We start from the raw sequence: 15750 nt of genomic DNA, 5'->3' as shown, positions 1-15750 counted from the left end.
TATTGTTTATAGTATAATATGTCAATCAGTTTCATAGACTGAAAGTGACAGAGTGGCTGTATTTATTATGCTGCTTTGACAAAATCTCAGAATGCAAACAAATTTCTATTTTGTGACTTAACTATGGCGAAATCTATTTTCTTTACAGAGTTCATTGAACAGTTGATTACATATATTGCAGCAACAGATTGTTCCACATACATGTAAATGTGCTTTGACCAGTAATGGAGTAGGAGGTTTGACAGAAGACACTTCAGCCAGGAAGGGTGATGGGCTCTCATCAGTCACTCTTGAGATGTCTGATTTTTCAAACCCAGCACGTTCTGATAGTTTTTTATGACATCATCTGAACATGGTCTTGATGTCAGCTAGCAAAGAGTCCCTGACAATTCATCACAGGTTGGAGAGCAAGGCTGGTAAGAACCCAGGGGAGATGCAATCAATGAGCCATAGCCCAAGACTACTGGGAAGAAGGAAGTGGATGAGATACTTAGAATAAGCTGATTGGCAGCTTCTCCTATGGCCTGTCTATATTACTGATGCATATTTGACTTTAACAATCTCCTTCAATGTTACAGACTTTCCCTCTTTCATCACAGTTCTACAATCAAAAATTTGTGGAAACCTTTTTGTAGAGTTGCAAATAAATATCTATATAGAATCTTTTAACCTTTAATACCTAAATCAATGTCCTTGAAAAAGTATGAACCTCAGCCCCCTACTAACTGCCCAGAAGGGCTGGAAGGTTTCAGTGTGATGTTCACTCTGAGTTCTGTTATTATTGCATTGTAAATTGCTTACCAGTATACTGAAAAAGGATTGCATGTGCCTCCCTGGGCTGTAATTGGTGATGATTTCCAAAAAAGAGAGAGGAACTACAATCAGCATCAAGGATGGAGATAGAAGGCTAATGCTGTGCAGCTAACAGAGAAAGCAAATATCATCAGGCACCTTGAAGAAAGACCTTTCATCACAGAGCATTAGAGGTATTTTCCAGTAATTCAAGACTTTTTTTCTTTTTTTGAAATTTTGATATTTATTTTGAATAATCCACTCTATATAGCTCCTCACAGAAAATTTCATTTACTTCATAGTTCCCTGTATGCTTCTTATCAGCTGAACCAGGTTAAAAAATATATTGATCTCTGAATTTTCTTAAAATACCAACAATCAAATGAGAAAAATTTTTAACTCTTATATTAAAATCCAGCAAAGTATAAAAGCCTGCAACATATTTTCATGCAATGATACTGTTTGAGCAGAAGGCTGCAGTAGAAGATCAGGTTGAAATGCCCCAGGAGATACACAGGTTTTGTTTGTGGATTTTTTTTTCCTTCATCTTTGCTAGTTAGATTAACAGCTACCAGAAATATTTGCAAAGAGATTTGGTAGCACAGAAGCTCTTCTCACATAATCCCATCATTAATTGAAGATAGGATGATAATCTCCATCATGTTGAAATTTTACCAAGATGCAGTATAAAGAAAAATATTTAAGTCATTACGTATTCTGTCTGACTTGGTGCTTGAAAAAAAAAAAAAGGAAAAGGATAATGTTATAATGTCTATCTTAAAAAAATACACAAAATATGTATAGAATAAAAGTATAGCATAACCTTAAAATGAAAATTCAGTTATTTATTAGCCTTCATTGAAACAATTAGTTCAGAATAAAGAGCTGCAGAAGACAGCTTTTACTAAACAACTTCTAAAAAAAAGAGAAAAAAATATTTATAGTAGGTGGCATTTTTAGTAATCATATGATGTTTGAGAAAATGAGCATTTTCCTGAAATGACAACCACATCCTATTATTTTGTTTCCTCTGTTCCTTTGGTGTAATGCAGTCAGTTGCAGACTAGAATAGTTGCACTTCACTTGTATCTCTGTGGAAGTGCAACTCCTACGACAAGAGCAATTTAAAGCTCTTTTTTAAGAAGGATAATGAACTAATTGCAACATTACTGCTAATAAAGGCAATCCTTTCTTCTTCAGTTTCACCTTTCATCAGATTATCTCAAAGACATTCTGAACCACTAACTGTGTGGGGCAGTCAATTTTATGCACTTTATGTGGGAAATTATGCAGCTGAGAGGGATTAACCAAGTCTATAATGGGCACACAGTGGGTAAGTAGCAGGAGCAGTTGTATTAATTGCATATATATTGTTGGTCTCTTCCCTGAAAATTTTCTCAGTGCCAGGTTCTATACAGAAATAAGGGCTGATTTTGGAAGCTCAGAAAGATACAATATATCATGATGGCATAGAGATTCTCAGCTGTTTTTTAGTGAGCTGGAAGGTGTGCAGATACTCATAAACACCTTCAAGCAGGTAAAGGTCAGGGCAACATTTGGGTAACAGGTTAAGAGCAGCTCCACTTTCATACTTGAGCTAGAGCTTCTGGCACCAGCTGAAGCATTTCCAGTATTGCATTAGGTTTTAAAAACTATAATTTTTAAAGCTGACATATTTAGTGTAGATGTGGCCTCATTCTGAGTACTGTGTGTAGCTCTGGGTCCTCAGAATTTAAAAAAGCTGTTGAAGCACTTGAATGCATCCAGAGGAGGAAAATGGACCTGGTGAAAGAGCAGAAACAAATGTCCTCTGAGGACTGTCTGAGCACTTTGTGCTGGTCTATTTGTAAAGAAAGAGGATAAGTGGCAACTTCATTGCTCTCTACAGCTATGTGAGAAAGATAAATTGGGAGGGAGGTGCTGACTTCTTCTTCCTGGTATCCAGTGACAGGATGTGTGGGAATTGTATAAAGTTGCATAAGGGAAAGTCCAAAATTGACATTAAGAAACATTTCTTTACCAAGAGGGTGATCAACCAGTAGAAAGACTTCCTAGACTTTTAGTCAGTCCTGAAGAGTTGAAGCAGTTGGATTAGAGGATCACTGTAGGTTCCTTCCAAATTAACAATTGTTTCTAGTTTAACCAAGCCTAGCCTAGTCTAGTCTAGTTTAATCTATTCTAACGTTGCACATTATTGAGAGGTTTCCCTTAGCAAATATATCATATATAAAATGTGCTTAAATATTTTTACAAATACTTAATACAAATATAATAATAATACAATACTTAAACAAAATAGTTCAGTATTTTCCCTGCAAGTATTTTCTTTCAGAAAATAAAGTACTTTAAAAGTGAAGTTGCTTTACCAGAAAAAGCTAATTTCAATGTATTGCTAATGTATGGTAAGATGACTTTTTATCTTTTTCAAGGTTCTCAAAATTTTCCTGGTCTAAGCTACAGACCTCTGTGTGGCCCACCTCACTAACAATGAAGGAGCATGGATGAGACATCCCAGATTACTATCATGATACAGAACCTTACATGTCTCCAAAAATCCCAGTTAAAGAGGGGGAAAAAACCTCTTGTAAAGCACTGAAGTTTCCATAATCCTGTAATTTATAAACATTGAATAGTAAGAACATGCAACTAAGCAATAGCATATACTTCATTGTACTTCTGCATTTAGATCCCATCTTTCTTTCTGACACTGGAGGAAACAGCAAAGCAATTCATGGTTCTTCTTTAACAGGGACAAAAGAACTGGGAAAAAATAAGTGTTTTCTCTAACATTCCTGCCTCTACCTCTTGTGTTTCCAGTGCAATACTCTTAGGACTAACACACATTGTAAGAAGTAAAATTAACAGAACAGCTGCTTGCACTCACTCCAGCACATAAGCTGTCATTTATTTCAGAATTCCAATAAGTCTAGAAGTAAAACAAATATGGTTTTGCTGTGTTTTTTCATCCTTCCTCTCCACCTGTTTGTTATGCTTTTGATTCTGGCTTGCCTTTCTCTAATTAGATTGTGAATTCCCTGAGAAACCTCCCTACAATATCCAAACTAGACCTCCTCAAAGGACATTTCTTTCATAGAATATTACTTCCTGTGTCGTAACTTCTGTTCTAAATGGGTAATAGGGTCAAATTTAAACCAGCAGCAGCTGCTGAAGACAACCAGCCCCTAAATGTTTGTTTCTTGACAAGGAATTGGGACTTCTGTCCAGAAAAAAGAAGGGTGTGAGGAACCCTGTGGGCTTTGACAGAATGCTCAAGCTCAGGATGTCAAACAAAGGTGCAAAGACAATGTTGCCATTCAACAATGGACTGTTAAGATTTGCAGATTTTAATAGAGGCCTCAACAGGCTAGGTTCTTCTTAAAGTGCAGTAAAAGATCCTAAAAATAATTAATTCTTGAAATAAAAAGTATTTTAATCTTAATTTTGATAATATCTTTTGATTTATTTCCCTCACTGTTTCTGAGAAATTGTCAAGGGGAAAAATTTGGTGGTATACTAGTGGAAAAGATGAAAACAGCTATCCTTTTTAAGGAATAGTAAGGTGAGATAACTGTATTTGGGATCAAAACAAAACAAAACAAAAACCTGTTGCTTTGAAGAAAAAAATATAAGAAAGTGCAGAAAACAGAATAAAAAGACAATCAAATTCCATTTGTGTCTGTGATGCTCACTGCTATTTGTAACATTTTGCTATTGAGAGGGAGCCACCAGCCTTTTCTCACTTCAGCAGCCATAAGCAAAACTGTATTTCTGTCAGGTCGCTTTTGGCAGAACGTGTGGCTGTTCACAACTCACAACAGTTTTGACTGAATGCTTTAGATGCAATTAAATAGAAAACAAATAAATAGGAAAGAAGGAAAATATGGGAAGGTTGAAAAATGGTAGTAAAATTGGAATTAGACAGGAGAGGTTATATGTTCAACTCATGGACCAGAGATTTAGCCAGCATCATTTCAGCATATCAGACCCTTCCTTCTGAGTTGTCGAATGATTCTTCCTGGAATGTTATACAGAAGGTGTGATCACTCATTTGATCCCTCAGAGTGAGGTGGATGGGAAAGCTGGGATTTGAAAGCGTATTTACTATTGTTTAAGAAGGTTTTTTACAGGCATCCATTTCAATTTAGGGGCATCCAAATTGCAAGAGGATTTTTTTCTTTATTAAATAAGTCTATATCTGGGACATAAACCATAGCCTGTTGATTTCAATCTTCACATTTGTTGTGTTTATTATAATTGTGATTTTAGTTATTTTTGTTTGGATACATCTATTTTCAATTGCTTAATTTTTTCCCTATTTCTGTGTAACATATTAAGAACCCAGCTAGAAATTTTGTTTTTTGGAGATCTTGTAACATAGCCATATACACAATATCACAAGGAGTAAAATATATGGAATAAAAGATAATGAAACATAAAGTTAATAAAAGTGTAGGGACTAAGAAATGCCTATTGTTTGTATATTCATCTGTTTGTATTGTTTGTATATTCATCTGACAGTTCTAGAAAAGTCTGAGTCTGAAACAATGAGCTATTGCTTTGACACAAGTCCTGTTCCTTAATTCTTTTCAAGAATCAACAGGCTGGAGGTTGACATCTGTTAAGCTTCTTTTTCATGGAGTTCTGTGGAACTACTGACCATTATCTCTGAAAATTGTTAGAAATTCTAATAAGAAACAGAATTTAGTGCATGGATACAATACACTGAGAAGCAGTCAGCATATTTTTTGTAAGACACATGAAAGAAATCAAAGTTCCTTGAAAAAGATAGTAAATAAATAAGGGAAAGGCACTTACTACAATCCACTTGGATTTCCAAAGAGTTTTAAACATGATTTATCATCAATAATTCTTGAAGAAGCAAAATGGCCAAGGAATAATAAAATTTCACAGGGATTAAATAGGTTGAAAGATCGAAGTCACAGAATAAATTATAATTTTCCATGACATAGGAAAGACAGTAGTAGAATCATGAGATGTTCTCAATATTAAGTTCTAACTTATATGGAAATATCAGGGAAATAGCAAAAGCTGTTAGCATATAATACCAACCACAAAAGAGAAGGCCAAGGTTGATTGCAAAGATCTGCAATAATGACATTCATGGTACTAAGTGGATAAAAATAGGAAGCCAAAATTCAGTATTGATACAGTGCAACACACTGAAGGTAAAAAAAAAAAAACAAAAAACAACAAACAACAAACAAACCCAATCTCAGTCTGCAATAACGTGCTCAGAGCTTCTGGAATATCAGGCAAAAGAATGTTCTTTGAGCTGTACAGTCAAATGCCAAGAAAACCAAAGTTCAGTACAGGTGAAAATATACAACGATACAAGCCATTAGAAAAAAAAAAAAAAAAGGAAAATGAAGAAAAAATATCATTTTGCTGCTGTGCAGATTCATCATACGTCAAATCTTGAAAATTAAGTGTGTTGTTAGTCCTCTTCTCTCAGAGGACAAATGATCAGCAATGAAGAGAAAAGCTATTAATAGTTAATACAAAGAAAAACTGGGTACATGGGGTTTCTTCAGCCTGAAAGATGCAGGACTGGGTGAGAAATTGGGTAGGAATACAAAATTATAAATAGAGAGATTGAATATGAATGGGGTGCTCTCTCTGTTTCCAAACACAGGTATTAGGAGTCAGCACACATAACAGGCATACAGTCAAAAGCAAGGGGAAGTCAGTATATAGTTAGGATGTGGAATTCAGTCCTAGATCATGTAGTAGAAGCTGGCAGTATGGGATCAAAACTGGATTAGACCAACTAACAGAAATAAAAGTCACATAGGGCTCTTGACTACAGAGGTTAAACATCTGAAAGTATCTGAGACCTCACTAGAATATGAAAGATTACTCAAAAAAAAAAAAAAAAAAATGAACCTTCTAATGGCCACTGTTGAAAGCAGGATCTGAAGAGATGGAGCTGTGCTCTGCCTCTATATGGCTTCTTGCTTTCTGAACCTTTGCCTGCACTATTTGACCAAAGATTGATAAAAGTGTTCAGCAAGACTCCAGGAACCGTATTACACTCAGCAAGATTATTTCAGAGACTGACACTGCAGTTTGCTCTTGTTACTCTAAGGAGAACTTCATGTAATTCCATGAGAACCTGACCCCCCTTATCTAGCTTGGTAAAGGCTACACAATGATGAATGAAAGGCAAGCAGAAGACACCAGCAGGTCCTGTGAAGCAATTCCAAAAGCATTTATCCAGCACATTCAGCATCAATGGTCATTCACTTTTTACTGGCTATAATGTGATAATGAATAGCAATATAGGGATGCTATTATTATTCCATGAAATATATCTATCCAAAATATCCAAAAGAGTTTTCTCCAGATGTGTGTACAACATTGTGACTTAGCTCAGTTCTCATAATTCTCTTCTCTGTTCAGAACAGCATTCCACTTGCTTACTTTTTTCCTTAACTGGGAAGCCAATACACTTAACAAAAAGAAATTTCCTAATTTTCCCATTCACACTTCCCCCCTTTAAAACTTTGCATTCAAACCCACTCAGGGCCCCATCTGAGATATGTGACTATAGCTTCCCATCCCTGCTAATTAAACAAATAAAAAAGATTTTAAATCATAAAACACAGAAGATAGAGTAAATCCATTGCTATCTATAGTTGTGGCAATAAGGGTTTTTTTTCTGAAGTTTAGCTCATAGATAGCAAACACCTTATTAAAGTTATTACACAAGTTTTTCATAATAGATTTTATATTATTACAAAAGTATTTATAATGTCTTCAACTTAGACTAACAATATTTCTATTTTTCACATTGTAAGTATTGGTTCAATCCACATGGTTGTGTGGAGCTATCTTTTATTGTCACTTGTGGTAGAGCAAGTGTCCTGAGTGATCAATTTACTGAGCTGTAAGCATGTCACTGTAGGTATATTTATAAAGACATATTCTAGAAAAGAAAATTTGATACTGATTTTATAGTGCTCTGCTACATGTATTTCTGGTTTGTTTTTAAAGCAAAATCATTTATCCTAGATTGGGAGATATAAGAAATAAATTATTTAGCATATAATTTTTTAGTATCAATCTATTCACTGTGCAGAGCTGTTAATGTTTTTTGTTTTTTTTTTTTTTTTTTGTAGGTAATCACCAATACAGCAATTATTCAGGAGACAAATAGTCAATATTTTTAAAATGAAGGCACACAGAGCTATTAAGTGAATTTATCCTTAGCCTAAAATGTCCATAAAAAGAAAATATGTTGAGAACTGCATAAAGAAATTTGTAGAGCATATATATAGTATCTTCTAAAAATCTGAGACATCAACATAATCTAAGTAAGAAATGAGTGCTGCTGTTCTACCATTAATATAAACAATTCTGCCTTTTTATACTTGTAATTACATTACAGTACAAATATAATTTGTATAGAAAACCTCAAGTACACAGTACATTTTATATATAGAGAGCTACAAATCATTTTAATCTGTTAAGTGTCAGAAAATCCTTGAACATTGTAAATAAAAACCTAAAATGCTTGTTTCTAGTTCATACATAATCATTTTTAACTTGGATAACCAGAAGCAAGAAAACTAGACTAACTGACTTGTGTGGAACTCAAGAAACATATGAGCATAATTTTATTACTTTGAAAATACTGCAAAACTCAAGAATGGGTTATCCTAAATCTTAGGCTGTCAATGTCTAAATGACTCCATAAAGTAAAGTTTTCCTGCAGGTAGGTTCTACATACAGCATTAAATTCTAGCAATTCTTTAGTCATTTTTATGGCTACATACCCTTGGAATATTAGCATGATTTTTTACTTTTTATTTGACTCTATACAACCAATAGGCAATATTGAACACTGAAATATTCATTGGATTGGGCATGAGATATTTGTTTGCAGCACTGTTTGGTCTGGTTTTGAAACTGCATTTATGCTTTGCTGATACAGCATAAGAGCCAGGGTAAACTAGCATTCAGAAATTCAAATTATCCAGTAGCATCTATTAGCATAGAAAGTCTGGCTTTGTAAAAGTTTTCAAAGTAAGAAATTAATGAAAAACAAACCCCACTCTATTACAAAACAGTAAGAAAACTGAGGAATCCTTTCATGCTGAATTAGGATTTAAAAAATCAAGATGTGCAGACTGAAGTTCTCAAGTTTTAGTAACTCACCCTGAAAAAGAACAGAGATATTCAAAATGTAGATTAAACAACACTACTTGTAATTTTTAAGAAGGAAACTGAACACCAATATAATGATTACATACCTTCCAGATAAATTAAGGAAAGACAAGACGATATGCAGAAGCCAGGATGGAGTGACAATTTTATCTCTTTGACAGATACACACAAGGAAGGCAATGAGAAGTCTCAAAACTTTTCTCCTTTGCAGGAAAGAAAAAGTAAGTCCTTATAGCTATCATACTGAAGGGAACACTGACCAAATTTGATATCACAACATGCTCCAAGAAAAAGAAAAGCCCATAAATATGCCTATATTCTTACCTGGACTCAGAAAAAAAAAAAAAAACTTCTACTGCTTCTTGTTTGGGTAATGCACAATCAATTGGACTCATGAAAGCATGTGTTACAAGGAAAAATGACTCAGTCCATAATCCTAATAATAGTTATCACCAGATTTTTCATGAAAACAAATGCAATGAGAAATAAATGCATTCTTCCTCTCATCGCTGAGCAACTACAATAAATGGAAAATAATTTTAGATTAATAGTAATTTTGCAGGAACAAAATGTTCTTATACACTTTTTCTCCCTATTCAACATTTCTCTCCTCTGAGGAGGAAAACAAACAAACAAGAAAGTAATGTATAAGAGTTTAGCTGTAATGATCTCCACATTCTTATAAATTAAGTATGGTTCTGTAGAGGCCCAATTATAACAAGGTATCCTGCTTAGCTGGAGGCTATATATGGCCCCAAAATAAATTTTTACACTTTGCAAGGTGAGTATAAGAGGTACTAGTTCTACAAGGCCAATGTGTGAGCAAAAATGTACAATCATAAACAACAAACTCTAAGAATTTCCCAGCTATTATTTTTTTCCTGTGCAAATCCAGCATAATTAAATCTCTGTAGTGGTTCTGGCTATAAGACCATTATGCACAGAGGAGTAAAGAGACCCCCACAACAGCTTATATGAGCAATCCTCATAGTTTCTGCTGTACAAATTATTTGTGTCTGGGACAAACCATGTAGAACTTGCTGCCTTGGTATTCAGTGTAAAATGGATAGTTGTGGTTATGTCTCCATGTTGACAACTGTGAATTGTATTTTTATTCCATTATAAACTAACACAAGGAATTTGAAAGAATACAGTCTCAGGGAGACTGCTGTCCACAGGGTCCTTCATTCTGCCTTCTCCTGGCAGCTAATTTCACTTGCACTAACAAGAAAACCCTGTTATTTCCTCTCTGTGAGAGAGAATTTCCAGATCAAGCACAGAAATGATTGGTAGGGCCTTGCTGTGCTTCCCTTAGCTGCAGAAACTAACCAAGGAAAGATCCAGGACTACAGGGAAGTTATTTCATTATCAGGAATCCATGAACTTTTACCATCAGGAAATGAAGGGAGATGACTTTTCTTACCCTGAAACTGAAGTGCTGTGCATTTGAAAGTAAAAGGTAGACACAAATAAAGTGCCAACAGTTAGCACATTGAATTTTGCTGTACAGTCTAGACCTGGGCAGCATTGAGTGCATCTGGAGCAGAGGACTCCTGCAAGCAAACATGCACAAACAAATGTTCAGCAGCTTTGGAACAGTTCAGAAACTGTAAGATTTCCCAATATTCTTAGGCAAAGTCCAGTTGATTCATATTTTAAGATTTATTGTTTCCAATGTAAATATGCCATCCATGTCAAGCAATGGATATAAGCAGAAAAAACCACACACACAAGAGAATAAACCTTAACCCAAAACAAAACCAATCCCCACAGACTTTTTATATCTTCCACTCTAGTAGCAAGCAAGCTGTCTTTGAAAAGTAGCATTTGACAATGTAACAAATTCATCTGTGAGACATCCACTGTTACAGCCTCCATTATGAAAATGTTTGTAACACGTTTAGGAACCGGCAAAAATCAAGAGAGTCTGAGAAATCTTCAGCTAATGCCAGTTGCCTGCCTCGGTCATTATTTTATAAAGACACAAATATCTCAGTGAGGCAAATGTCTCCATCTTTGGTCAAACCTGCAGCTGGTGTTCCTGGTATTGCAGAGCAGATCTGAACAGAGTATTCTTACACTGACACATCTTTATGTGTTTGAAAGGAGGGCATTGGCAACACCTTTGTCCTACTTTGCTCTGCTTCATTTATTTTTTGATCTGAAATTCCTCTGGCCGTGCTTATTAGTGCCAGTCAGTGTAGCCCCATTATTTCAAAGGAACTGCCAACTGCACTACAAACAAAGCCTTTCCTGAAACTAGCTTCTTATATTCAAGCTTGATTTTATTTCATTAATGTGCTTGTTCATGTACTTCCTGGATATCTATCTGCAAACTTACCAGAAAAAGCTATTTTATCCCAAAACATGGGCCCTCATTCATCCAGACTTTGGGATCTCAATGGGTAAGGCAGAGTCATGAGTTCACATAACTCATTTTTTATTGAATTTGGTTGAAGATATCTAGTGAGACAGCTGCATAGGTTGCTGCCTTTATCATTATACATTTCAAGAAGGGTTGTGGTTTTGCTTTTTTTGTTTGTTTGGCACAGAAAAAAAAAAGAAAAGAAACAATAATTTGTATCTGTCATAAAATTTCAGAAGCTTTTTTTTTCTGCAGTTCTCATCCTGTAGCTAATAACTTATATTCTAAATAAGAAACCAGGATACAAAGAGAACACTAGACTGCTTATCAGGAAATAGTTTTAAATGTAGTCTAAATACAAATGAAAACATTTCCTTTTTTTTTTTTTTTTTTTTCAGTAATTATTTAATCTAGGTCTCTGTGGTCTTTGGCAAAGACAAAAGAGGTAGGAGATATCTTCTGCACTTTAACCACTTGACATTAAGATGCAGACAAAACAAAAACCAAGGCCCAAGATGATGGGGGAAATTTTGTCTTAGAGATTAGTGAGCCCAAAATGTCAAGAAACCTTATTTCTTATCATGGTTGAAAAAAAAAAGGTACAAGAAAAATACTTTGAGTCAAATAGAACATTTTGTTTCATTATGACCTACTAAAAAAATAATATAATTGTGTAACCTGAGCTGATATTTCTCTCTTTGCTGGCTGATTCTTTCATCCATCCACAGAATCACAGCTTGACTTGATAAAGTGCAAGGGGAATTTTAACTCCTACTGAAGGAGAGTATTATCTGAAAAGATACAGCACATGAGATTTCATCTAGCAAGGATTCATTTTCATATTGAAATAAGTGGAATAGTGCTTATTTTAATAATGAACAATGGCTATACTGTGTCCAAAATTAGAACAAGTAATTTAAGTAACAGAGAGAAATATCTGGCCTCTCAGACATTTTTAACCTCTTCTCTTAAAAATCAGTTTTATGCCAGGTTCATCTCTACATTAAGACAAAACATAACGAAATCTCAGGGATGCCTGCATCCCATAGGTTCTGACCCCTGTTTTGCATTCAAGCTCCTGTAACTAACAACATTTAGCTGGTTCAGTTACCCATCTAGCTAAAATGTCACCATGCAAAAGATAGAAAGACTGTGGAAAAAAACAAAGCAAATCCAAAACCTATTCCTCCAAGCCTGGTTGTTAGCTATTGCTCAGATCATTAACATGTAAGGGTTAATAAAGGTTACAGAGATATTGGCTCCATATCTGTGGAGAAGCATTTTGTACCGCATTGTATTTTGCTTCAGTTTTTATTTTAAATCAGTCAACTGGCCAGCTGATAAATGCACTCCCTTTCTGACTAAAATGATTGCAAGGAACAATACCATCCATATAAAAACCCTTGATATATTCCAAAGAATTACATATCTCAGTGCAATGCAAGTCACACTGGATTTTTCCTCCAAGCCTACTGCCAGCAGTACTTTGTTATTTGTTCCTGGGCTTCAGACATGTTTTATTCTAATAGTGTTTTTAACTAGCTGTAGTTAGAAATGCAGTTTACAAATAAACTTATTTCACAAAAGAATGAATCTCGGTAATGAAATACCATATTTATATAATCCATTTTTCATTTAAAGAAACTGAATGGATTCTGTAACACTTAGAAGCTAGACATATGCAGGGGAATAGACACTGTAATCACTCATTAATTTTGAATAAATATTTTATTTACCATATTGAACTGGTTTCTATTTTAATTGCAATTGATTGATTTTATTTCTGCAGATCATAAGCTTGTTGCATTTAATTTTACAAAGTCCCACATGGATGCACCAGTATATTTCTACTTGCATTTTCTTTGTTGTTTCCTTCCTATATATGAGGAGAAGAAAGGAGAGAAAATGGAAAAAGTAGAAAAAGGACAGAAAGACTGTCTGATGATGAAAAATGCTGCAAACTGAAAATAAAGCAGGTTAAGAAAAAAGAGTAGACAGAATGTGCAATAATGAAAGAATATGTAAATAATAAAAATAGTGATAAGAATAATACCATATACTGAAAGAAGAAAAAGAACAAAATCATAGGGGAAAAAAAGACAGATGAGCCTAAGGACAAAACATTCCTATTTCATGACAGATTTATTATGTTCTTACAGGTTTGTTCTGTAGTGATACAAGTGTGCAAAAGATTCCTCTCTGTCCTTTCACACCTCCCTCCAAAGCACAAGTACACTTTAAGAAAAGAGCTAATGACTTGCAAATTATGTCATTGGCCTGGCAGAAGGATTTTGATGTTCAAGTTTTTCCTCTATCCAGTTAGAAGGAGAGAATATATGCAAATACTGCACTAGGTTGTAGGACAAACCCCTGTGCTTTCTTTTTCTCGCTTTGGAGCAGTAATTCTTAAATAGGCTTACTTGAAACCCAAATTCAAAAAAATCTGGGAATATAATAAACCTCTTACAGAACTCCTGTGAGTTGTAGATGCTGCTGTCCAGTGGTAATTCTCTTTACACCTTTCAGCTTTTCTTCCTGTTTCTTACTCCCCTTCACTTTCTCTGAGAATCATTGCTGATTCATATGTCATTAATACCGGCAAGTTGCTGAAACTACAAATTTTGAATGAGAAAGTAAAATTACTTGGAAATATTTTGACTAACCTCTTCTGAAGCCAGGGCCATTATGACAATTCTAGTACTGAAGGTCCCCTGAGGGACACATATACTGAAGCCCTGGCTACACCTTGAAGATTTTACTGGGTTTCACAAAGATGGTTAGCAGTGACCAGAAACGTTAGGTTTGTTTAGTTTTTTTTCACCTGATTGCAAGGACTAATGACAATTCCTTGTGGAAGCAACCTTATTTTCAAAAGGGAGTTTCTTAATGAATTGACTAATATTGCTGTCTCGTGAAATCTGGAAGCTTTTGTTCATGATACTGATAGGATTTAAACATTAGGAAAAAGGCTCAGCACCCACTAAGTGAAATGTCTGCCTTTTTCTTCCAGTTCTATCACTATTTTTAGAGATTTTGACAACTTTTACACAGAGAAGAATTCTCTGAGATTATTTGGATTCCGAAAACAAGTTCTCTCATGAAATGTGCAAGTATTTAATTTTTTGTTTGCAAAACATAAGGACAAAAGGGACTAACCATCCTCTTGTCTTTCAGAAATAATAGGATACAAATATTTATACACACATACAGTCTCTGAAAAGCTCACCTGAATGCCACTGAAACATCAAGCATAACCAATTTTCTGCTTTCCTTATATCTGGAACAAATTTGTTTATTCCGTGTATAATTCCAAACAGATCTTCACACGGTGATGCTGTCTGCATATTGTACACCAGCTCAGTGTTCCACTCACCTTGGCAAAGCTCCTTACTTGGCTGTGTCTAATGCTACCATCTATTAGAGGTATGCAAATGAATGCATAGCTAATGCTGAACATGAGACACAATACCTTTCTGGAACCTCAATTTAGGTGTGTTGCTGTCTCACTGGGATTCAGCTTCACTGAAAGCTGACCAGGTCTGAGGAAAAGTGCCATGCTTCTTCCAGCATGATATTTTGCTCACACTGAAAATGTGTAGTTCCCTGGACCAAGAAAGGAAAGGACTGGGAGAAGAGATAGTCAGCATAAGTTCCAATGCTTTCCTCAGAGACACCTAAAAGTTCCTTAAAAAAGCCTAAAAGTGAGAGGGTCATGAAAACTTTAGATCTACCAGAAGAATTGTTCTGTTTCACAAAGTTGTCATGAAATAATACAAAAGCATACTCCCACTTAGAGTCTTTTACCTTTTCTGACAAGAATGGACTGAAAGAAATATTCATCAGGTAATTATATTGTGTAAATTTGAATTAATTTCAATATAAATATGAAAAATAAGAAGTATTTAATTTTTTTTTAGTATGACTCAGTTTTTTAATGCCATGGAAGATTTTTTTCTCACAGAGATAATAAATTAAAACATATTAATTTATATTATATTACTCAGTGATTTTATTTTTAGTATAAATTTATGCATGCATGAGTACACAGATCTATAAAAATATCTATAATCAAACATTTAAAGAAAGAAAGCAAGGGGAGGGGGAAATGAGGAATATCTATATAATATATGATTTGTTAATATTAATTTTATAAATAATTTGTCTGCATAAAAACATGACCCAGTTTGAGCTGTCGTACACATAAACTCTTCAGAAAAAAAAAAAAATGTATCTGTAGTGGGGTATTAATGCCTGTTCCTTTTTTATTTCCAACATAATTATGTTTGATTTTATAACTGGACTAAAAAAACTAGAATTTACAATTTCACAATAAATTGAATATGAAATAACATTATTTAAGACTGTTCAGCATACTAATAAGACTATCAGTGTAATAAAACAAATAC

Source organism: Erithacus rubecula (assembly GCF_903797595.1).
Source record: "Erithacus rubecula genome assembly, chromosome: 3".
Lineage (NCBI taxonomy): Eukaryota > Metazoa > Chordata > Aves > Passeriformes > Muscicapidae > Erithacus > Erithacus rubecula.
Note: the sequence above shows the minus strand (reverse complement) of the source record.